A 26,996-nucleotide genomic window follows, 5' to 3' on the forward strand; every position below is an offset into this window, starting at 1 on the left:
CCTCCCTCCAGCCTCAGTCATGCTGCCTTGTAGAGTGTGAGGCTGCATTAACAACAGCGTATTAACCCTTGAGGGCTCAGCCAAAAGCTAGTTCATCATTTAGCAGTGCTGTGGAAAAAACGACCACGCGTTGTGTTTGGATCAGAATCGCCTGAGGCCACTTTATTTTCGAGCACGCACTGGGGGGGGGGGGGTACGAGTGAACTGGCAGTCCCCCCCGATTACAGATTTTTAGTAGCTTTTATAGCAAAAAACCCAATTAGTAATACACACTTTCATGCTAACATTATTGCCATATTTGGAACACACATACCATAAAAGGGAAAATAGCACAGCCAAGTTTTTCTATTATTTACAATTTGCCCTTTGTGGGCACAAGCTTTTCCTAACATTAGCAGTGGGCAGTTATGAATTATAAGCCTTGTGACTATAGATAGTTTTGCTTTTGTACTTTTCCTTTATTCTGCCTTTAAAAACTTCCTTTTTAAAAAAAACCCTTCTTTCAATTAACTTGACTAATGCTCAGGTCTGAACCAAAGTTCAGGCCTGGGTCAATTAAAGTTTAGGTCCGAGCAATTTTCCACTACAGCAGCAAGGCGTTCTCTGGGAAATATTCCACCCTCTTTTTCCACCACCTCAACCAAGCTTTACAATCATTCATTGCTGTGTACAATATTAAACTGTTTGTTTAAAATTGTTTAAAACTTATACTGTATATGTATATAATGTCTTTTGATTGGCAAAAAAAAATTCCCTGGAACCTAATCCCCCCTATTTACATTAATTCTTATGAGGAAATTGGATTCGCTTAACATCATTTCACATAAAGTCCCATTTTTCAGGACCATAACTACAACCGTTAAGTGAGGCGTTACTATAATTTACATTGCTCAGAGGGGTGTTTTTTCACACCCCTGAGCAACGCAAGTTAAATTGACTTAAGTGGAAGTGTAAACAAGCCCTAAAAACTATTTAACTCAAAAACCTAACAAATGCTTGGGGAGAAAATGCTTGGGGAGACTTTGTTAATCAAATGTGGGAAAGAAGTTAACTTTTAAAGGTCTAAGAAAGTAAGTCACCATGCACACCCAAGGAGTTTGCTTGTATTTCTATGGTAACACGTAATGTCATGTCACCTTTAAGTCTATTTCTCTTTAGACACATCCATTCTTCAACCACAACCTATCCCTTTTTATGTTGTGCTCTCGGCCGATTTTTAAAACCAAGCATAAGCCTGATGCAATTCAAAATAATGAGGGTCTGATTTTCAAATGGTGTGATCAATAACTCTGAAAATTAGCCCCTAAATCTTGAATGCTCATTTGGACACCTGAAACAAGTAACTGGACACCTAACTTGAGGCTTCCATGTTTGCAAATTGGACCATAACGTACTATAACTAAGAATGATGTCTGGATTTACGATTAAAAAGCTAACTCCTCTTTTAAAATATAGTGTTTCAGAGTAGCAGCCGTGTTAGTCTGTATCCGCAAAAAGAACAGGAGTTCTTTCCTCTTGTTATGCATACTTCCACCTTTTCATGTTCTCTGTTTGTATAAATATCTCCTGTCTCTGTGTTCCATTCTATGCATCCAAAGAAGTGAGCTGTAGCTCACGAAAGCTCATGCTAAAATAAATGTGTTAGTCTTTAAGGTGCCACAAGTACTCCTGTTCTTTTTAAAATATAGTGTTAATGCTACCATTACAGCAATAAATTCCAAGCAAACTGGGGAAAAGTCCCAGAGCAACACTAGTAAACTGCTACAGCTCATGTAGAGAAGAACATATGGCATTTTGGGGTCTATTCTCCATACACATGCCTAAATTCCATTAACATTAGTAAGAGTAATGCACAGACAAATGGTTTGCAGTTTTCAGATAATCTCCTCTCAGAACCTAATATGCAAATCATGAGGTAATATTTACTTCATTATAGAAAAAAGTGACATTGATGAATGATGACTGAGGGACTTCGATTCAGAGTGTGAAATCCTGGCCCTGAAGTCAATGGCAAAATTCCTAGGATTTCACCCTCAGAGTTTTATTCTACTTTCTTTTTTACTACATCTATCATCTGCATCAGGAAAGTTGGTCCAGTGGTTAGGGCACTAGTGCAGGACTTCGGATACTCTCTTTCAAGTCCCTGTTCTGACATGGATTTCCTACATGACCTTGGGAAAGTCATTTAGCCTCTCTTTGCCTCAGTTCCACATCTGTACAATGGAGATAATAGCAATTCCCTACCTCACAGGGTTGTTGTGAGGATAACTACATTAAGATTCAGAGGGGTAACCATGTTAGTCTGGATTTGTGAAAAGCAACAAAGAGTCCTGTGGCACATCTGTTAGCCTATAAGGTGCCACAAGACTCTTTGTTGCTTTTTACATTAAGGGTACGTCCACACTACCCGCCGGATCAGCGGGTAGCGATCGATCTATCGGGGATGGATTTATCACGTCTTGTCTAGACACGATAAATCAATCCCTGCCGCACTCCCCGTCGACTCCAGAACTCCACCAGGGTGAGAGGCAGAAGCAGAGTCAACGGGGGAGCCATGGCCGTTGATCCCGCGCCATGAGGATGGGAGGTAAGTTGAAATAAGATACATCGACTTCAGCTATGCTATTCTCGTAGCTGAAGTTGTGTATCTTACATCAACTCCCCCCGCCCCATCGTAGACCAGCCCTAAGATTCTGAGATGTCAGATACAGCAGTAAGGGGGACCACATAAGGAGCATAGATATACCTATAGTCATTTAGCTTCTATTGATCTCAAATCCATCCTACTCACTCCCCAACAGGTGCAAAGATCTTTTAGTTGCATAACCATTGCACAAGGCGAGGAAGAAGAGGAGAAGATTTGGGGACATCACTAAATGGGTACACACACCAGTGTAGGGCCAACTTTTCCACAGTGACACTTTTTCTATTCACGAATTAACAAACAGACTTTTAGGACCAGATCTTTAGCTGGTGAAAGTCAGTGTAACCTTACTGACTACAGGACAAATACATCAATTTACACCAGTTTAGGATCAGGGCTTTAGACTGTACAAAAATATTTGTTGTTCAACAAATGGTTATACCAACATAATACTGCCTATGGAGAGATCGCAATTGAGTTAGCACTGGGACTATCATTTCCATTATAGTGCTATTCCTATTGCACAGTAGTATTTGTGCCATGTGACTGGATACCTAGATTACATGGTCTTGTTTTGGTCTCTAATGGATGACATGTGACTAGAGGGCTTTCAAGATGGTGTTTACACTGTTAGTGCAAAAACTCATAGAATTTCCCTTGTGAAGACCTAAACTGTTTTTTTGTGCTAAGCTGTGCACATATACACTTGTTCCTAACCACCCCAGAGGTGGTTAAATATCAGTACTCGCTTTAGTATTACCTGTGTAGTTTATAAAGCAATTTGGGTTCCTTAAGAGAGTAAAAGAGCTGCTATAGGCAGTAAATGTATAATAAGTTATTCTCATTACAGTGAAAATTGGGCTAACATTCCCCTGCTATCTATGGTCATCTGTCTTAATGGGCAGCAACATATCAGTTCCAATCAGAGTCCCTCATATCAAAAGCACTATGTTATGCAACCACCCATCACAATGGCCAGAAGTTGTACCCTTTTGGTTTGTTATTATTGCAATAGTAAATTTATTATATGCACAGTCTGTTCTCAGACTAAAATGGACTACTCAAATATATGTGCATTTTATGCCAGTTTAACTACTAAACCAGTTCTCAAATTTTTCACTTCACTGGACAAGTATATTATCTCCATTTTTTTTTATTTAAAAAGGTAGCAATTTCACCAGTGTGCCTCCTCAATCAATCAAGCTGTCAAAAGTTCTTTGTCAAAAATCTCTAGTACAATTCAAAGAAAAATATACCAATTTGTAGTAATAACTCACTCAGACTGACAGATGAAGACAACTGCACATCTTCCCCACTTTGACATTTAACAAATGAGATGCCAAAAAACAAAAGCCACAAATCACCTTATCAAGAACTAAACACAAAAATATTAGAAATGGACACAAAGCTTTAGATAAACGAAGAACACTTTTCAAACATACATATAAGCACACAATTCATCATTCTTTGAGGTGAAAACACCCTTTTTCTCATTTTCATGCACCTTTCCTTAAAAGCTTGCCAACTGCTTGATATAACTACATAACTTTTAACAGTTAATATTGGAACTAAATAAGTTATTTCCTAGAATAATAAGTATAGGGAAAATACAAGGCAATACTGCAGACATTGAGATAATCATATTTATTTATTTTAGGTCATACTAGCCAATTTTTCAGTAACCAGGACCATAAGCAAAAGAACCAGAATATGATTTAAAAAGCTATTCTTGTGGAATTTCTGATCCAACCAGAAGCATGGGACGATCTCATGAGACAATTGCTCCTTGTGCAATTTTCAGTCCAGTATTGAGACCAAAGCACCTCCGATCATTCAGATAACCATGGAAACTTTATCTGAACGGAACCTCTAAAGCTTTTGAAGTTCACTCATCACTACTTAAATTCCATGCACATGATCCATGGAAGACTAAGTGAGCTGGTCCCACAGTCTCTGAATCAAAGAACAGTTTGTTCCCTACCTAACTCTAGCTAACATTTTTAGCTCTCCAAGGATTTCTTTTGTGCTCGAGTAGAGTACCATTCAATAATTTCAGCAATTCAATATATGAGCTGCATTGCCACTACTGTAACCAGAATTAGAGCAGGTGGTGTAATACAGGAAAAGGAGTCAGCAGAGGCACTAACTTATGGAGTAGTGAGTGTTGAATCTATGTAATATGCTAATATTTTGCTGATTAAAAATGTGTATCAGAATGATGTACACCTCTATGGACTAAAAAGCCTGCTCAGTTATTAAAACTTAAGTTATTTAGATGGAAAATGCACAGTGTTAATTTAATTTCTCACAGATGTAATCATTATATAAATATTTTGCATTTCCTCAATGCCTTCCTTTTGAAGATCACAAATCACTTTATAGACATGGTTCCATTTCAAAATACTCCTGTAACAGACAATTATCATCTCTATGTACAAATGGTGAAAGAGAGGCACATTCTATCCCATGTTTTCAAAACCAATTCTAAATGTATCTGGGAAAATACGTGCAGGCTCTCTGCTTAGCTGCCTTTACGCGCATCACATGCTATACCTTCTCAATCATTGGAAGAAAACTGTCAAATATGCTAACAGATTAAATGTTTTCCATATGAAAGGAAATTAAACTGTAGATCAGTCAGATTCCTGAAAGAAAGTTAATTTACTGTGGAAGACGCTTTGCTCCCTCAGGTAACTTAAGTGTGCATCCTTGAAAGCACATCCACTGACTCTACAAGCACAAGATTTCACATCATCTGTGTTCCACTGACAAACATGAAAATGTTTTCAGAACTGAAAGACTAGGAACACAAAATAGAAGAGCAGCAGAGAAGCAAGTCCAGTATACGTGTAACAAGAGAAAATCATTTAGTGTATTTTGTGCCAATGTATCCATTCCCCATAGACCGAGTCAGATTTTATTTACTGGTTTGCCTGAAAGAGTGGGGGAGGTGTTAACCAATTCTGACTATTACAGACTTTCTATGAGCAGAAAGCCTCCCAGAGCTCCAGGCATGCATAAGGAGATGCCTACTGGTACAGCCCTTCATAGGGTGGGGCCTACTTCCACATAGGGTGACCAGATAGAAACTGTGAAAAAACAGGACAGGAGGTAATAGGTAAAAGAACAAGTCCCCAAAAACAGCACTGTCCCTTTAAAAACAGGACATCTGGTCACCCTACTTCCACCTCTTTAATCCCCAGTGTCATGAGCTCCTTTGGAGAATACAAAGAGAACAGACTGTGCTTCCCTGAGCATAGGGCTTTTGCAGCTGGCTTTTATACACAGGGAGTTGAGGGCACTTTGCAGTTTCCTCCTCCCACCCTTTGCATCTGCATAAGGGCCAAACACAGTCAGTCTATTGGTAAATATTCTAAAAATCTACTGACATTTCAGGACAATGTAGTGATGAACAGGAAGAGGTCTCAATCACAGAGACTGAAAGCAAGAGAGATGGTTTTATCTAAGGGTATGTCTATACTTGCAGAGTTTTTGCGCTGTAAGTTTCACCGGTGATAGGGAACCAGTGAAAGAAAAGTGCTGGTTTGCGTACTCGCTTAATTCCTCAGGCATCAGAGAGTGTTTACACTACCAGCACTTCCATCACCAATGAGAGCAACACTGTAGGGCAGCTATCCCACAGTGCAGCTCTCTCTATAGGTCTGTCTTCACTTTCACAATAGCGCAAAAACAACAGTGGTAAGAGCTGTATGCCTCTCGTGAAGGTGGTTTCCTTTTTGCGGTGAAACTTCTTAGTTTCACCACAAAAAGTCATTAACAAGTGTAGACGTGCCCGCGGTTTTAGCGCAAAAAAGGACCTTTTGCGCTTTAAATGTAGTGTAGACACAGCCTAGAAGTCCAGCATTAGCACCATAGTGAATGTGCCTACTCTTATTAGAGTCAATGGAAATACTCCGTTCCACTTCCAGGAGATTTGGGTCAGGCCCTAGGAGAGTAGTACTCTGAAATTATTGCTCAGCCTCACAATTTCAGGTGTTTACTTCAAATTTATTTAACACAATCAGGTTACAGCGCACTGACAGCTGTTTGTGTGCCTTTGGGAATGCAATAATCTGACATCGATAAATAAGAAACATTTCCACTGTACAGCCTCATACACCAGATGATCACTGCATGAGACGCCGAATTTCAAGTGGTTCAAGATGCAGCTGTTAAATTAAGAATGAAAGCAAGAGAAAAAGCAGATTTTTCCACTCCGTCATGCCTGCAGTTGGCAAAAACTGAAACAATACATTGTCAAAGGATTGCAAGAGATTTTAGGAATACGACTCCAATTAAAGTGTATTCATAATCTGACATTGTGAGTCGAGCTGGTCAGATAATGGAATATTTTTTCCCTGTGGACCACTTAAAAAATGAGGTTTGTCAAAATTTTCCATGGAACAAATTCTAATTTTTTTCTCAGAACACTGAAAAAGAAAAAAATTAACCACTATTCAGCCTTTCCCATTCCCATAGAGTTAATTTCACAGCACTCTATCAGCCAGTAGCACTTCCAGGCACTTGGAGAGAAAAAACATTGTTAAAAAGGGATACTACCTTGTACTTTCAGAGCATGCATCTCTACAGCCTTGAACACAGTGTAGTCTTTGCACCTGTGCTAGGAGAATAAAATGCTACCATGAGCACAAGAGTGAGGGGGAATATTATGAGCTGGTAGCATTTTACACCCACACAGGTGCAAATAATGACACAAGGCAGTGGAGAATAAGGCCCTTAAAGTACACTTCTACTCTGAAAATGTAAAGAGTGATTAAATATGCTCAATAAACACAAGCACAATGCTGCTACATCCTCATTGTGAACCCCATGAGTACCCGTTGGGCAGCAAATAGTAGATCAAATCTGGACAATCCGGATCCTGGATACAGTGGTACTGGAGTGGTACTTGTTGGTTCTTCGCTTTCCATCTTTCAACTCAACATTGAGGGGCTATCAGCTGAAAAGTGTTCAATAAAAGTCAGTAACAGAGGATTTTGCAGCCTGTCAAAAAGTCAACATTATCTGTCTCCAAGAAACGCATATTGATTCTTTCCTTGCCAGTAGGCTGACAATAAGACGCTACAACATTGTTAGTTACAATCTTGACAGAAATATGGCAGATCCATTTATATGAAATCAGATACTGATTATGTGGAGACCTTATCAAGTACTTCGCCTCACTGGGACATTATAAGAGTCACTCAGTTTGAAGTTGTGAATGTTTAAAAACCTCCTCATGAAGCCTGGAACACCCCACCTTTACCAATACTTCAACACCCCTCCATGTTGTGGACTTCAACAGCCACCACTTTTCATGGGGCTACAGAGAATCTGATAAAAATGGACTGGATCTCCTAGACTTCTATAAATGATCTCTCTCACACACACACATAACCCTAGGCAGTCAATCACCTTTTTCTCTCCAAATGGTGGAAGCAGGGCTACTCTCCTGACCTCAGCTGGGTCACTTCAGCAGGGAGTCAACTGTTATCAGCCTCCTGCAGAGTTCTTGGAAACCTTCCACACAGTCAGCATTCTCCCCACCACCACCATCACCCCAATCCTTACCTGGAGAGGAATGATGACCTACAGTAAGCACTATCCCTAGATTGAGGGGGAAATACAGAAGAACAGACTGGAAAAAAATACTCAGAGCTGCCTGACAAGTATATAGTGTGCCTGACACATAATACTCTTGCTGAAAATGCCTACACTTGCTTCTACAAATCAGTCTACAAAGCAGCCACTAAATCCAAAAGACCAAAAGACACATATACCCTGCCTAGATGAAGAATGTGCAAAACTTCTGAAGCAGCATGAAGCATTGGGTGACTCAGAGATAGCAAACCACCTAATTGACAGCCTCAATGCCCGGTGCAGGCAATGTTGGGAAGAAGTTGCAACAAATATGGATATAAAAATATAGCAGGAGAATATGATCATTCACAAGGAAGCTTGGAGCAGCACAGAAACCATAGAAATTCGTGCAACTGCAAATACAACAAACAACAACAGCAACAACACACTGATGCAAGACTTCTTTAGAATTCAGAGAGAAGACCATGGACCTGACCTCTTGCAGCACTAACTGGAAGACACAAAAGCGGAGCAATCAGGTCACAATATTGTGATGGAATACACGCCAGTATTCACCCCCATACACTACAGTATTGTGTTCATCTCTGTTCAAGGTATCCTTGTACGGTATCATTTGAAAACTCAATTTGCTGATCAGTACTGTCCCAATAAAATGTGTGGCAACATTGTCTGTGAAGTTACAAGATTTCCCTGTATGATGTTCAAAACTCACGTAGCACAGCAAGACTGACCTGTCTTGAACAAAAGTGTATATTTGCCTTGATTTGCATTTGAGCCATAAACAGAGTCATCAAGCAGCAAGGGAAAACAAAGGAAGCTCAAAACAGGTGAAAAAGAAAGAGCAGAGAACACCCTTCCACACAGACTGTCTCTTTTTCTGGCTGGAAATGTTTTTTAAAGGGGCGGACAAACACTCCAAGACATTCCTCTCTCTCTCTCTGCCCATCACTTTCTCTATGCCCGAGAAGACAAAAGGAAACAGCCATTGAACTTTGGGGGAAGGGTCCCGACCTGAAGAGTTTGGTCAGTAACATTGCTGGAAGCATGTGGTGAAAAATTTTGGTTGAATCTAATATAGTTTGTTAAGTTAGGCACTTGTAAGTGTTTTATCTTTATTTTTCGTGTAACTATTTCTAACTTTTATGCCTCATTACATGTACTTACTTAAAATTTATTTTTGGAGTTAATAAACTTGCTCTACTATTTTATTTAATCCAGTGTTTAAGTTGAATTGTCTGGGTAAGTCTATTTAAGATAATAAGCTTAAAGGAATAATGGACTTAAATATTTGTACTGTCTGGGAGCTGACTGGGCAGTACAGAACATATATTTCTGGGGGGAAAACCAGGACTGGGGGTGTTTTGGGGTCACAGGCCAGTGAAGCAAGGCCAGTGAAAGCCAGGGTGAAAATGGCAGGCTGCAGTTACACCAATACTCAGGGTGTGGCTTGAATGCTGAAAAGATGTTTGTGAGAGGCCCAGTTGGGAGCTACTTCAGCAAGCCATTGTAAGGCACCCAAGGTTGTGGGGCAGGAATGACACAGCCCCCCACTGGTGTGAATTCTACCCCAGAATGTCACAAATGTGTACCTAGCACACACTGGAGGAACTTAGTACTGGCACATTCTTTTGTAAATTAGATGGCTTAGTCCATCATTGCATCATTGACAAATACAGGAAAGCAGTCACTAGTGTGCATTGAAAGCCAATTGCACGTGAGATGAAAAACCAAACTACATTAACTAAAGTCAATGAACAAACATTTTCATTTGCTGGAGGTCCCAGCAGTCAGAGAATAAGGAATTAATTGCATGTTTTCATCAACTAATCCTTTAGGCTCTCAAGATAATAGCACGGATTCGTATACAACAGAGAAAACAACACATTCCCACGGAAGATGTCAGCTGACAAAGGTGAACAAAAGGAAACTGAGTTTCAAAGCGTGATTTCAGTGATCAGCTGAGGAATTTTGCTGCATCCAGGAAACTCAACAGTATAAAAAAATAATAGATTTCTTTCCAGATTTGGTACTTTAAAGAAGTATCCTCCTGCTAGTCTGAAAAGCATCCCCCAGGTTGAACACTGAGATAATTCTATTATAACTGGTCAAAATAAGAATTAAATTGAGAAATAAAAGGTATCACCAAGATATTTTTCAATGATTGCCTAAAGTTAGGTGCTTAAGTCTATATTTAGGTATCTGAGTTAGTGGCCTAATCGGCAGAAGTGTTGAACATGCAGGGATTTTTTATCCCTCTACCCCAAAGCTCAGGCTGATGGGACAAGGGTCTGTGTGCAAGTCTTCACTTCATGGGTGTTTGGGGAGCAAACAACAAAGTCTTTTGTCCACTGATGTTCCACAATGGCTTGCCTGATGTCCATAGGCTTTCTTTAGTTGGGCAGGAGATGACCCCTCATGTGGTAAACAAGTAGTTCACACTTGGTAATGCTTCTCTCCAGACTGTGGGGTTTTACAGTTTTATCAAACACTTCTACAGTTACAGAGCTAACAATTAAATATTACCTTATAATATGAGATACAGATATTGTAAATAGGATTAATACCTTTACCATTCTACAAACATTTCATAAAGTATCAACGCTAAACACATTCTTATCATTCTAATATCTATTTTAGCAATACTAATACACAAGCAAGCAGGCTGGTTTCCATCAATGCATTTGTCAATGTTCAGTGAGACCCAGGGGCCTTGGCATGAACTGGCACCTGGTCTGCCAGCGTCATACCTTCCACAACTGTTTCTCCTTTTTTACCCTTCCTGCTCTCTCAATCTCCACCTCTGATACTGCCTTGTGATACGAGGTTCTGTCCAACACGCCTCCTCTTTTGTGGGGCTGGAGAGAAGTGAATCAAGGAGGGACAGATTGAGGAAGCAGTAGGCAGCAGGCACAGCAGCTTCTACACAGCACATGTCCCTTGGCAGCTTCTAATCCTGCTTCCTATCCAGGCAGGGGCTAAAGACAATGGCCAGATGCTCCTCTCAGCAGGCTCCTCAGAGCAGCAGCATACAGCTCCACGAGCTGGCCCCCACACAACCAGGGGGGAGCAGAAATTATTGCTGCTATCAGTGTAGGAACATGGCAGGGTGGCAGCTTTTGCCAGCTAACCAGCAAACAAAGGGCAGGGACTTCCCCCCAGTTGTGCAAATGCAACTACTGCCTCAGCCTAGCTTCCCAGCTCCCCCTTCAGGAACTGACAGGCTCCTCTTTCCCAATCACCACTCAGTCCAGGGGTCCCCCACACCCTTCCTCAAGATGGCTTCTTACTAAAAGGAGTTAGCTCCAGGGTAAAAAAATTACCCTCCATTACCACTCCCTCTGGCAAGTCTATAAAATAGGACACTACTTTATTGTCCCTTGATTCTCCTCTGACAACTCCTGCTTGAGATGTGAGCAACATCCTTTGCCTCAAGCCAGGCTGAGCAGCAGGGAATAATAAAATCTAAAAGTCTCTGAGGGGCTTAGACAGAAACTTCCCAATGAGCAGGATATTCCATAATTGGCCACAAGGGTTTCTCGTATTTTCCGCTGATGCAGCTGTTACCAGCCATGGTCAGAGAGAGAGACTAGTGGACTAGATGGAACACTTGTCAGATCCACTATGTTTTTTTACATAGGAATTGCCATTCACTTAATGTTCTTTAAACCTCAGCTGTAAAGTTTATAACATGTACAATTTTAACACTACACCATTTTAATTCTTGAAATACAGTTTAAGCAGCTACAGTAGATGCAAAGAAAGCTGAACAACTCAAGAGAAGTAACCACATAACTGAGGTTGAGTCACTCTTCCTATCTTGACTTCCCATTAACGAGTCAAAAGATATTTGCAGGCTATCATAATATTATTTTGTGGTTATTACTCATTTTATGAATAATCCAAGTGAATTTTGCCTTATTGAAATTCAGTGTGATGCTGTAACATAGTATCACAAAGAATTCTAGGGAGAGTCTCACATTTCTAAATATAATCAAGCTGTACCTTCAGAATAAAACGTCACATTAGCTAGTTCCAGATGGTGACCTTTGGATAAGCAAAGTCATTAGAAATCACAACCTTAGTGAAGCATGCTGCAAACAAGGTATTAGGCTGGCCTGTATAGACTACACACAGGCACTTTGTTGTCCATGTGTTAGTGGAAAACAAAGCTGGCATTACATTGCTGACAACCCAGCAGTACAAGTCCTCAGAGTGCTTTTGTCAATTTTAACTCAAAAATGAACTCATAGACTCACAGATTTTAAGGTCAGAAGGGACCATTATGATCTTCTAGTCTGACCTCCTGCACAACGCAGGCCACAGAATCTCACCCACCCACTCCTGTAACAAACCCCTGACCTATGTCTGAGCTACTGAAGTCCTCAATTTGTGGTTTAAAGACTCCAAGGTGCAGAGAATCCTCCAGCAAGTGACCCGTGCCCCATGCTGCAGAGCAAGGTGAAAAACCCCCAGGGCCTCTGCCAATCTGCCCTGGAGGAAAATTCCTTCCCGACCCCAAATATGGCAATCAGCTAAACCGTGAGCATGTGAGCAAGACTCACCAGCCAGACACCCAGAAAAGAATTCTCTGTAGTAACTTAGATCCCACTCTATCTAGTGTCCCATCACAGGCCATTAGGCATATTTACTGCTAATAGTCAAAGTCAAAATTAGGCTATCCCATCATACCATCCCTTCCATAAACTTATCAAGCTTAGTCTTGAAGTCAGATACGTCTTTTGCCTCCACTGCTCCCCTTGGAAGGCTATTCCAGAACTTCACTCCTCTGATGGTTAGAAACCTTAGTCTAATTTCAAGTCTAAATTTCCTGATGGCCAGTTTATATTCATTTGTTCTTGTGTCCACACTGGTACTGAGCTTAAATAATTCCTCTCCCTCCCTTGTATTTATCCCTCTGATAGAGGGCAATCATATCTCCCCTCAGCCTTCTTTTGGTTAGGCTAAACAAGCCAAGCTCTTTGAGTCTCCTTTCATAAGACAGGTTTTCCATTCCTCGGATCATCATAGTAGTCCTTTCTGTACGTGTTCCAGTTTGAAATCATCCTTCTTAAACATGGGAGACCAGAACTGCACACAATATTCTAGATGAGGTCTCACCAGTGCCTTGTATAACAGTACTAACACCTCCTTATCTTTGCTGGAAATACCTCGCCTGATGCATCCCAAGACTGCATTAGCTTTTTTCACAGCCATATTACATTGGCAGCTCATAGTCATCCTGTGATCAACCAATACTCTGAGGTCCTTCTCCTTCTCCGTTACTTCCAAAAGATGCGTTCCCAGTTTATAAAAAAAATTCTTGTTATTAATCCCTAAATGCATGACCTTGCACTTTTCACTATTAAATTTCATCCTATTACTATTACTCCAGTTTACAAGGTCATCCAGATCTTCCTGTATGATATCCCAGTCCTTCTCTGTGTTAGCAATACCTCCCAGCTTTGTGTCATCCGCAAGCTTTATTAGCACATTCCCACTTTTTGTGCCAAGGTCAGTAATAAAAAGATTAAATAAGATTGGTCTCAAAACCGATCCCTGAGGAACTCCACTAGTAACCTCCTTCCAGCCTGACAGTTCACCTTTCAGTATGACTCACTGTAGTCTCCCCTTTAACCAGTTCCTTATCCACCTTTAAATTTTCATATTGATCCCCATCTTTTCCAATTTAGCTAATAATTCCCCATGTGGAACCATATCAAATGCCTAACTAAAATCAAGGCAAATTAGATCCACTGCATTTCCTTTGTCTAAAAAATCTGTTACATTCTCAAAGAAGGAGATCAGGTTGGTTTGGCACGATCTACCTTTTGTAAAACCATGTTGTATTTTCTCCCAATTACCATTAACCTCAATGTCGTTAACTACTTTCTCCTTCAAAATATTTTCCAAAACCTTGCATACTACAGATGTCAAACTAATAGGCCTGTAGTTACCCGGATCACTTTTTTTTCCTTTCTTCAAAATAGGAACTATGTTAGCAATTCTCCAGTTGTACGGTACAACCCCCAAGTTTACAGATTCATTTAAAATTCTTGCTAATGGGCTTTCAATTTCATGTACCAGTTAGAGTTTGGCTTCTACCTCGGATGTGGTAATATCTACCTCCATATCCTCATTCCCATTTGTCCTAAGCTCCTCATTAGCCTTATTAAAGACTGAGGCAAAGTATTTGTTTAGATATTGGGCCATGCCTAAATTATCTTAGCCTCTACTCCATCCTCGGTGTTTAGCGGTCCCACTTCTTTCTATGGCTACAGAACCTTTTACTATTGGTTTTAATTCCCTTTTCAAGGTCCAACTCTTAAAGGCTTTTGGCCTTTCTCACTTTATCCCTACGTGTCCTGATTTCCTACAGTAGCTTTCCTTGCTGATCCCTCCCATCTTCCACTCCTTGTAGGCTTTCTGCTTTTTCTTAATCACCTCTCTGAGACGCTTGCTCATCCAGTTTGGTCTACAACTCCTGCCTATGAGTTTTTTCCCCTTTCTTGGGATGCAGGCTTCTGATAGTTTCTGCAACCTTGACTTTAAGTAATTCCAGGCCTCCTCTGCCTTTAGATCCACAAGTTCTTCAGTCCAATCCACTTCCCTAACTACTTTCCTTAATTTTTTAAAGTTAGCCCTTTTGAAATTAAAAACCCTAGTCACTGATCTATTTTTGTTTATCCTTCCATTTAGTTTGAACTTAATTAGCTCATGATCACTCGAACCAAGGTTGTCCACTACAACCATTTCTTCTTTGAGGTCCTCACTACTCACCAAAATCAAATCTAAAATGGCATCCCCTCTTGTTGGTTCAGCAATTACTTGGTGAAGGAATCCATCAGCTATCGCATCCAGGAAAATCTGAGCCCTATTATTACTAGTAGCACTTGTCCTCCAGTCTATATCTAGGAAGTTAAAGTCTCCCATGATCACACAATTCCCATTAGTATTTACTTCATTAAAAACATTAAAAAGGTCTCTATCCATATCCAGATCAGATCCCGGCAGTCTATAGCACACCACAAACACTATCCCAACGGAGGCTTTAGTAGCTTTCTTCCCCAATGTGATTTTTGCCCAGACAGACTCTGTCTTATCCAATCCATCCCTTCTTATTTCTTTACAGCCTACCTCATCATTGATATACAATGCTACTCCACCACCTTTGCCTTTATTTCTATCTTTCCTAAACAGTACATACCCTTCAATACCTGTACTCCAGTCATGACTACTATTCCACCATGTTCCTGTTATCCCTACAATACACCTCTACCCAATATAATGCAACTCGATCTAACACAAATTTGGATATAGTGCAGTAAAGCAGCGCTCCGGGGGGGGCAGGGCTGTGCACTCAGGTGGATCAAAGCAAGTTTGATATAACGCAGTTTCACCTATAACGCAGTAAGATTTTTTGGCTCCCGAGGTCAGCGTTATATTGGGGTAGAGGTGTATCTGATTTCACTTCCTGCACCAATAACTCTAGTTCCTCCATTTTGTTACCTGGGCTTCTCGCATTAGTGTACAAACATCTTAATTTTTGCTATCAGAGGGGTAGCCGTGTTAGTCTGGATCTGTAAAAGCAGCAAAGAGTCCTGTGGCACCTGACAGACTAACAGACGTAATTTTTGCTGTTTGGCTTCTGTCACATTCTTTACTCAATTAGACACAGATATTCTATCGCCAGTATCACCTATTAGACTGGTATCTACACTACCCTTCTTCCGTATGTCCATTCTCCTACCCACGGCTGTATCCTTTCTTACTTTATTTTCCTCCCTCTCAATGTTAAAATCCAGCATGGAGATTACCTGGACATCTCTCAACCAGCTCCCCCAAATTCCTAGTTTAAAGCTCTCTTAATCAGTTGTGCCAGCCTCCATCCAAGAAGTCTATTTCTCTCCCTACTCAGGTGAAGTCCATCCCGAGAGAACAGTCCTCTGTCCATGAATGCCTCCCAGTGGCCATACATCCCAAAGCCCTCCTTATAGCACCACTGCCTGAGCCATCTGTTGATCATCATAATCTTGTCACACCTTTATTGCCCTTCTCTAGGAACAGGCAGAATCCCACCGAAGATGACCTGAGCCTCAATTTCCTTAAGCATCTTTCCCAGTCTGGCATAGTCTCCCTTGATACGTTCCAGCGAGAACCTAGCCATATCATTTGTTCCCACATGAAGGACAATCAATGGATTCTTTCCTGCTCCCGTTAGGATCCTCTTCAGCCTCAGGTCCACATCCCGTATCTTAGCACTCGGCAGACAGCACACCCTTCTGTTCTCCGGATCACCTCTGGTTACAAGCCTGTCTATTCTTCTCAGTAAGGAGTTCCTAATCACGTAGACCTGCCCTTTCCTGGTGATGGTGCGATCCTCTGGTTTATCCCCTATTCCTCTGGCTGCAAGTCCTCTCGATTCCTATTGTCCCTTGCAATCCCCTGCAACCCATCTCGTATACTCCTGGGGCTCATATTTGGTGTTATCTCCATTGACTCTTCCTCTCTTCCTATAGGACTCTCTCATACTATGGAGTGTTAGAACCTCAGTCTGTATTCTGGGGCATGAAAAATGTCCCAGAGAATGATAAAGTCTCATAGCCTGTAAAACTGAGGAAGTCCCAGATTATGAAGTTTATACTAAACAGCAAAGGGGATCAGAAGAGAAACTATTCACTATTGAAATAACCACCTTCTGCTGACAAAATTAGGGCTTTGGACACTCCTGTATAAAGAGAGAGTTTGAGGCTTCTAATACTGCTGGGGGGAAATCTATAGACGGTTCTCCCCAACTCTCTGAAGTGTATTGCATCCTCTACATTTCCCAAATACTCTTCTTCCCCTAAATCTATGGGATTCAAATATCTGGATCTAGATTTTAGATCCCACTGGAAAGAAACCCAGTTACAAAGAATCTGAACTTTCTCAAAGTTCAAGATTTAGCTCCTAAGTTGGTTTGAGCCTATCAATGTATGTTTTTCTTTAAGGGAGTTCTTCTGCTTTGTTTCAATCATCCACCCAACTGTCAAAAATCAACTGATTCACTGAGCATGTTCATTTGAGTATATGTTATATTAGAAGTTTGAGTCACCTTTCTTATATTAGACTGGAGAGGCCATGATCCGAAGCTCCATGCTATTCCTAAGCCTATCATCTAGGGCTGTGCTTTGTATCCAGATGCAAATATGAATGGCTCAATTTTGAAACTGCTTCCTATTCAACTTTGCATTGGAAACAAACATAGAATGTCCATGTTTTTCATCTGATTTTGGAGCACTCAAACTCAGCGTAGGTTGTTGGTGGGCATAATAGAAGCGTGGTTGATTTGAGAAATGTCACCTTGAATCAAATTTATACACTGATTCACACTACATTTTGGCTTAACAATCCAAAAGCAAGAGTTACCAACTTCTGAGGAATGCCATCATATTTTCAAAGGATAGAAAAAAACTCCACTCTATGCATTATGGCCAAACTGGGCAGCTGAATCGGGTATAAAAAAAACAGGGAAAGCAATGGAGGATTCAGATCACATTGGTGTTTGCATTTCCATGTTTCTAAATTTACCTACCTGCTTCTGAAAAAAAAATGTATAGAAAAATATCTTCACAGCTAAAATGATAGAACCTAATTATGGAAAAAGCTGCTGAAATTAGCATGATAGGATGCCATTCAAGTTACACTCCTGCAAAGTACTGAAAAAGACCTTATTAAAAATAAACTATATTTGCAAATAAAGGCTAAAACTCTATAGGATGTGGCACTCCTTAAGAAGCAGAACAGCAGCATCCACACTTGTCACTTAATTGCTAAATTTCCTTTCAGTGCATCCACTAACAGCTTGCTCTGCAAATAGCAAGTGGCCATTGTGATGACTCCAAATGCTAACTGCATCTCTTATAGGGATGCATGGAAAATAAAGGCATTGAGTCTACACAAATGAGCTGGTTTGTTTTTATTAGTTCCACAGGAAGCAGGTCCAGACTCCCGCCACACTGTATAAAAGCATTAAGAACATAATGGAATGACAATGTCCTCTGTTTCCAGACACCGTCCTAATGAAAACAAATGCAGAGCAAAATGCACTAATTTTAGAACGGTTCAACAGTATTTGCCTTCTGGTGCTTTATGAGTGGGAGGACTAAGTCCACCCCTCACCCTTAGCAAAGGTATTGAAAGATGCCAATTATTGATCACTGACATTTAGTAATTTAGTCAACAAGAGCAAGTGGTCTGTAAAGTGACTAATAATGATAGAGGAGTCCGCAAATTCTGCAGAAGGGACACACCGCGTTAAGTCACGCCGATGTAGAAAAACACAATATGCATAATGACAGAATCCATAGCTATGTGTTTCCTTCCTGTTTTTTCTTTAGGTACATCAGCATAAAGAAGTTGTATCTCCCTTGTTTTGGCCATTGGTGGACCAGAGAAGTGAGAGGAAGCGCTCTCATCCCTTAAAGACACAGGGGTGCTGAATGTTTAACCAATAGATCTCTTTTTCCAACTATTTGTGAGGCATTTGAGTTAAATAACAAAGTTATTAACAAAAGCAAAGCTAAAAAAAGGCTTTCAACGGCTGGTCTAAAAATTCTTTCCCCTCTAAGTTCCTCAGAATTAAATTTCCTTGGTATTTGTAATATGATCATACAAGTTCTATGGCTGCCCAAAGAATCTTTGGAGAAGTAGGAAATAAAAGGAGACCTGACTTATTAATGTAAAGAACTAAGGGGGGGGGCTTGTCACGCATTTTACACACACACACCATTAAGAAAGAAGAGAGGACAATCATTTGATGCTTGTATCTTGGCAACAGAAAGAAAATGAAAACTTAGAATTTTTGGTATACTGGAAAGTGAAACAAACATGTTGAGTGATGCTAAAAATCAACAACTTAGATTTGTCAGAGTACTAATGTGTTACTACAGATTTATAAAGTGCCAGAGAACAGCAGCACTGAGTGTCTGGGCAAAGGGAAAGACAAAGTGCAAGGGAGAGCACATGCTCCAGTATTAAATATTATTTCCTTTAAAACTGGATCCATTAACCTGGTTGTGAGGATTCATTTGTGTACATATCTTTGAAAATAATGGGACACGTTAAAAATCTCAGGCATTGCCATGAGGGATTATAGCCACAGCACTGGAGCTGCGTAGCTTCACAAATGTTTAATCCATGGGGGGGTGGGGGGGCAGAGTTCCTCTTGGAAAAAAATTTCCAACAGATTCATTACACAGTTACCATGGAAACTTTTTTTCTGTTGGTAAAGCACAGCCTGACAATAAGCTCCCGTGGGTGTGACCCCCTGGATTTGAATTTCGTAATGCTAGTAAATGAGGTCCCATGTGAATTTCTTGAGGGCACCTTTATTCCCCTGCAGAGCATTATTTAAAAATATGATGCTGTTGTTCAAAGTGAGGCTGCAGCACAACAGCCTTCAAAATGTGCCCACAAAAAAAACATGAATGTGACCATGAACAGCTGAAGGAAATGCAACAAATGCTAGCCCACAGCTCAGCAACTAACATAGATTACCTCTGTTTTTCCTGTGCACCTTAGAAAATAGATGCTCAGCATATTTGCACCAATGGTTTAGGTTGTTTGGTTGGGTATCCCAACTCATGCCAGGTAAGTATTCCTTACTAAACAAGGGGATCACTGTCCCTCCTTAAAGAGAGGTGTTCTGTCTCCTTGTCACAACCCCAAGAACTTCCTCCTTTCAACCCTCTCACCAGCATGCAGCCACCAGACTCCAGCACAGACTGGAGTGCAATACATATGTCAGGGAAAACTTCCCAACTATAAGAACAGTAGGACAATGGAACAGACTGGCTAGGGAAACCACAGAAGCTCCTTCACTGGAGGTTTTCAAAGGAAGACTGGATAGCAGTCTGTCTTGGATGGTTTAACCCAGCAGTCGGCAACCTTTCAGAAGTGGTGTGCCGAGTCCTCATTTATTCACTCTATTTTAAGTTTTCGTTTGCCAGTAATATATTTTAACATTTTTAGAAGGTCTCTTTCTATAAGTATATAATATATAACTAAACTATTGTTGTATGTAAAGTAAATAAGGTTTTTAAAATGTTTAAGAAGCTTCATTTAAAATTAAATTAAAATGCAGAGCCCCCTGGACGGGTGGTCAGGACCTGGGCAGTGTGAGTGCCACTGAAAATCAGCTCGCGTGCCGCCTTCAGCACCCGTGCCATAGGTTGCCTACCCCTGGTTTAACCAAACAAATCCTGCTTCTTGGAAGGGGGGTAGAGTAAGTGACACTTGAGGTCCCTTCTAACCCTATGATTCTATATTTGTCTCAGGAGTACCACTAGGTGCAACTGCCTTCTGAGCCCATTAAGAACTCTCGCTCAATAGGTCTTGGGGGTTGTTGCCTCCACCCTCCAAGCATTGAGCTTGCCATCTCCATAGTATATCTAGCCTGAGCCAATCAGACTGGAGAATGAAAAAGTGAGAATTGAACCAATGGCCAATACAAAGCACCAGTCATTAGCTCTCCAAAAAAGCCTCAGTTGTAAAACTGCACACCATTCAATTTTGTGGGATCATCCGATTCTCCGTTGTGTCTGGAATGCAATAGTGCCACATCACTTTACACTCTCGCTGTAGAATATATTAAACTGACTGCAATACAGAAAGCCAGTGCAACCGGTACTCTGGAAGCAAGTGTTCTGGTCACTAAGATATACTGTATGGATACAGCCACTACCTTTGATACAAAGCTAACAATGCGTTCTTTCATGTACGCCAGGGTAAATTTTCAACAGCATCTAAATGATTTAGGAGCCTACGTCCCATTGACTTTCAGTGAAACATAGGCTCCCCCTAAGTCATTGACATGCTTTTGAAAATGTTACCCACTATGAAAATAGAAGCAGATGTTCTTCAATAGCATGGAGACCATAAACAACTCCATACCTAAAATCTCTAATATCGTTAAAGCACTAAACAAAAGGTCTAGCAGGATAAAGATCTAGAGCTTTCAATATCCATAATTCAGGTACTTCAGCCCGCGAGCTATTTGCAATGATTGGGAGATAGGATCAACAACAGAAAATCTAAGGAAACAAACAAACCAAGCCATTGTTTCCTGCAGTTGCCTTTTCTACTCTGCTTCTTAGGCAACAGGTTGTTTTCTATTGCCATGTAATAAACATCTGATACTGCCCAATGTGTGTCATGGGAAAATATTGTGTTCTCGTGTGGCTTTTACAAGCAAACTGCACTCAAAAATGCCATGAGCTTCAATGGTAGTTCTGTATGCAAAATGTATGATCATATTCTAAATTGCATCTTTTAGAAATGATGAGGAGAAAATTCTGATCCCATGGAATGCACAACATCCTTCATTCTCACCTTGTGGTTAATTTAAGAATATTGACATCATTACATTAGCATGAAATTGGACTGATCTCTGTGGAAGTCCATAGTGGTGAGTGTTTCAGTCTACTAAATTTCATGGCAAAAAGGACTCCTGTCATGAGGCAAAAGGTTTACCTAATTGGAAGGAACTACTTCTTTCTTTAATCATTTAAAATCATAAAGCAGGGATGAAATTATTTAAAAATCAGCCTGGGCAGCTACAAAAGTGGAAGCTAAGTGGTAGACTCTTTTTTTTTTAAAACTCATTATTGAAAGTAGTTCGCTCGGACCATACCATAAGATAGCATCACCTGCTAACTAAAGGTGACTGCAAGTCATTCCAAAGTATTTCAGAACCTGGAAGTTGCAGAATCTGAGCATCTATAATTCCCACAAGCTTCAGTGGGAGTTACAAATTTCTAGCAACGCTCAAGTTTTGACCCTAAATTTTCTCAGTGGGCCTGATCCAAAGCCCATTTATATCAATGGAAAATTCCTATGCACTTCAATAGACTGCATCAGGCCCAATAAGAAAAATCTAGGAGAGACAAAGGGAGTTTCTAAGGGAGTCTTTCTAAGTAAGGTTGCACTTGCTAACTTCCAGATTCCACCCAGGCTTTGCTCTTTTGCATTTACTGCAGGCTATCTTTATTTTTAAACTGGATGTATTACAACGGGTGTTTTCCGTAACCTCTATGGTGACGTTTATTGTATTGTTCCTAGGTTGTCTTGTTGCATGAACAGGCCGAGCTCTCAGGAGGGTATTGTGCTGTCAACTCTGTGCTTGGCCATCAGCTCCCCGGAGGTTGAATTTTAAGGGCACAGACCCCTTGAAGCTTCACTGACACAAAACCGGGTTTTACTAAGCACTACGCCAGTTGTTTTCATGAGAACCAACTACATACAGTTTCACTTGCACTTCTAGTTCTGTCTGGGATTCCCTGGGGCCACAAGGAATTAGCACTGAGGATTTCCATCTGAGAGTGTTCCATTTAGGTGTGAGTCTCCCCTCCCCAAGAAGTTCCTGGTTTTTGAGAAAAGGTGAACTGTGACTCACTTATGAGGGATCCCCCTCTTTCTTCTCCTTTATAAAGACGGCTTCAAATTTCTTTGCAAAAAAGTTCTATTTTGTTTTTAGAGGTTTGAAACATTTGAAAGATGAGGTTTTCATGTCACAACATGGTCCAGTCCTGCCCTCTGAACAAACATGTCTGTTGTGACCAGATCCAACCACTGAATCCCATGGGCTTCTAAGCCCTCTGGACTGATCACTGTTCCTAGCTCTGGGTCTCCCAGGAGCACTCCCTAGCTGCAGACCCCATATCTGATATCACCACCCCTCCGAGACATGGATTTCGACCCTTTAGAGAAGACTAAGTCCCACTGCCTCCTCTCTGTCCAGCTGGTCTTCTGTTTCTGTAGATGAAATGGCTTCCTTGGCTCAGAAAGCCTAAAAGTGGACTTTAAAGTGGACTAAGCTAAACTGCACAAAGGTGCTTTTAGCGAGGAATAAGACGGTCCAGATGGGGAGTTAGTGCTGCACTTTAAATTCACACCCTAGCTTGTTCTCCACTAGCCATGTAGACAAACTGTTAAACCCACATGCTAATATGTAATTCACACACACACACACACACACACACACACACCATCCCTTACACATCATTCAGGGCTGGTCAGCACTTAAATACTGCAGGTGAGTCACTACAGCTCTACAGTGTAGACACTACCTATACGCTGACAGAAGGGCTTCTCCCCATGGCATAGCTACTCCATCTCCCTGAGAGGCAGCAGCTAGGTCAATGGGAGAATTTTGCCATTGACCTAGCACTGGCTACACTGGGGGTTAGGTCGATTTAACTGCATCACTCCAGGGTGTGGATTTTTCCTGAGTGACAGTTATACCAACCTAATTTCCTAGTGTAATTCAGGCTTTAGGAATTTGCCCTCTGAAGTCTAAAGGGTGTAAGCCAATGTAATGTATGTTGTAAGGATCAAACAGATGAGGGCAGCAAGAAAACTAGCAAGAGCATAAGAGGTAGGCTATCCCTTTCCACTTCCCCTCTTCTAACTTCTCAGGACCCAATTCTGTACTGCAATACATTTTGTACTGCATTTGTGTCTCTATAAAATCTGTGCACAACACCATAAATCTCTCACACGGGGAAGCGGGCCTACAAACCTTAACTCCCCAACACTGCAGTCACTATACATGATGCTGAAAGTAGTACTTCATTAGCTCACATTAGTAGTAGGCATTTTATCCTTTGTATGGGTCAGAGCACAATATCCCTTATAGTCCCTATATCTGGATATTACAGTTCAAGTAGTGAATTCCCATTCAATATTATGTAAGAAGCAACACACCCCTTAGGTGGGAAGATTTATCCATAACATATCCCTACAGATTCACTATAAGTCTGCTCTAAACAACAAAAGAATCCTTCCCAATTCATCCAGGATGCCACCTCGTCATGCCTTTCCCCTCCTCCCCCCCCCCCAAGGAATTAGGAACCTCTAGGAACACTAGGCTGAACTAGAACAGTGGATTCCCCCAAGCTTTCTGAAGATCCCTTTTGTAACTTTTCTTGTTAATCACAGCCTTCTTGTCATTTGTTTTACACCTGCACTGGGGGGGGCGGGAAATCCATGTACCTTGCAAATCCTGCCCACCCACTAGGAAGGTGTCACACATCTCAGTTTGAGAAGCTTTAAACTAAAGATGCTAATGCAACGTTCGTGTTAGTCTGTTCATACAGATCCTGACTTTGCTCCCATTGACGTCAATGGAAGTTTTGCCATTCACTTCAATGGGAACAAGGACAAGCCCTAATGAAACAAACATAAAAAGATAGACTAGAACAAAAGAAAATAACTTACTGTGTTTGCTTTTTACTCCCATTTTAGTCTGCAAGTTATTATTATTATTATTTACATTCACCCTTTAACAGTTGTCATCCAGTAACTAAGGCCTCCCGAAGTAATCAACAGTTGTCTGAGGGTGGGAATTTGTAGGTTATTAGCATTCTTCACCTCTGATCTTGTAACTGGTGCTGCTGAACTGACAGAAGCACACATACAAATCTCAGCACCAGAGTATATGCTACCTTTTGAAGCCCCATTAGATCAGACACAGAATTCTAGCACACATCTGAGGGGCACCATTCTGAGTGGCCGGATGTGCCATTAAGAGGAAGTTTCAGAACTCCTGCTTATATTGATTAAGCTTCCTGCACTGTGCAAGGCTTCCCAAACAAATACATGAGAAGCAGTGGGGGAGAATTTTCCACAACTCATGAAATCAAGTCTGATCTTGAATTAGATTTTGCTAGCATGTCTCCAGTCCACCTGGCAGGTAGCACACACAGGAAGGGTTTCCTCACAAATAGCTGTTTGCACATGGTGTTCTCTAAGAAAAGTAAACCTGGTAAACAAACATCTCATTAATAGGCCATTCAGCAACTCAGCCATGAATCAATGACTAGCACACTAAACCACTTCATAAGCCACTACCACAGATGTTAGGGTCACCATATGTCAGTCCCTTTTCTATTTAGGAAATCTATTTCTACTGTCTGCCCAATTGCCGCAAGGAGTGCAGGAGTTGGGATTGATGACAATGGACACGATCCAATTTTGGAGAACAGTATCAGACAACTGAGCTACAGACAGACGATCAAGAAACAATTGTGTATCGTTCTGGTGCATAGAGAAAAGAGTTTCTGTGGCACATTTTTTCCTGTTGGTGGCAGCCTACCAGTGATTGACGCCAGACAATGCTTCTCAGACTCACCTTTGGAGCAATTAGCAGCGATGCAGAAGGACACTAATACAAAGGTATTGAATGTTTTAAAATGAAAGTAACATTTTTCTACCTCAGCTTCAAGTGTGACTCTTCAGCTTGGAAAAGAGGAGACTAAGGGGGGATATGATAGAGGTATATAAAATCATGAGTGATGTGGAGAAAGTGGATAAGGAAAAGTTATTTACTTATTCCCATAATACAAGAAGTAGGGGTCACCAAATGAAATTAATAGGCAGCAGGTTTAAAAACAAATAAAAGGAAGTTCTTCTTCACACAGCGCACAGTCAACTTGTGGAACTCCTTGCCTGAGGAGGTTGTGAAGGCTAGGACTATAATAGGGTTTAAAAGGGAACTGGATAAATTCATGGTGGTTAAGTCCATAAATGGCTATTAGCCAGGATGGGTAAGGAATGGTGTCCCTAGCCTCTGTTTGTCGGAGGATGGAGATGGATGGCAGGAGAGATCACTTGCCTGTTAGGTTCATTCCCTCTGAAGCACCTGGCATTGGCCACTGTTGGTAGACAGGATACTGGGCTAGATGGACCTTTGGTCTGACCCGGTACAGACGTTCTTATGTTCTTATGTTAAGTAAAGCTGACCAAATCCAAACATGTTAAACATTGCTAACCACATAAAAGATGCAGCTAGGAACTCAGTTCTCAAAGAGCACTACATTAAAGCCATTAGGTAACATTTATTACACACCAGGTCTACACGGAACAACTGATGCACAACACATTAGTCTGCTTTAGAAATCATACACACATGTAGTCTGCATTACCGCACAGGATAGACAAGCCCTTCGATATAAGTAACCCTCTCCAGTGTTTTTCCAGTGTTTTTTGGATAAACATGGGGGGTAATTAAATTAGGGGTGTTTTAATCAGTGTTTAATGGTTAAAACCAAAAATCAGAAGCCCTAGTTATAGAACAGCCAAGCAATTTCTCAAGAAGAAACCTATTCTAATCTAATAGGTGATCTACCTTCAGATTTTATACACCAGAAGAGTCCATCACTTTAAAAATTACCCTCTAAAATGCCATTATACAGCATTATAGCATAATTAAGCTCAGCTAAAGATGGGGGAAATGGTAATATCATGACATTATTATAATTCAGTGATAAACATTTTTGGGAGATTTAGGTCCAATATTCATTTACTTTCTCCATCCTCACTCTTGTGCATTAAACACCTCCACATATACTTTTAAATTCCAACACCTGTGTCTGCAGCTATCAACACTTTCTGCAAAAAAATAAAACAAAACAAAAAAACTTGTTTGCACAAGTGTGGCTTCCTCAAAGTGTGCCAAATGTAATTGCTAAGTGGAGGCTTGTACCTGAAAAACAAATCCTTTTTCTCAAATGGGCCAGCCACACAGCTTCAAGATTTTATCTGACACCCTCCAGCCAGAGGCCAAAACATTATACAAAACATGGGCCACTAACTAGATCCATAGACAATTTCCTGGTGAGAAGACAAATCCCCCCAGCTACTGAGAAGGGGAGGGTGCTGAACTCTGTGCAAAGTTTGAATCCTTCATATCTTCCTCTGGTAATCAGGAGTCTGG

General features: G+C 40.9%; 1 protein-coding gene across 5 annotated transcripts in view; it reads right to left on the reverse strand.

The window, feature by feature from the left end:
- Positions 1–26,996, reverse strand: part of PDE1C (phosphodiesterase 1C) — a 533,093-nt gene that overhangs the window by 394,420 nt on the left and 111,677 nt on the right. The window lies entirely within an intron of this gene.

This window comes from Mauremys reevesii, linkage group 2 (genome assembly GCF_016161935.1).
Source record: "Mauremys reevesii isolate NIE-2019 linkage group 2, ASM1616193v1, whole genome shotgun sequence".
NCBI classification, from domain to species: Eukaryota; Metazoa; Chordata; order Testudines; family Geoemydidae; genus Mauremys; species Mauremys reevesii.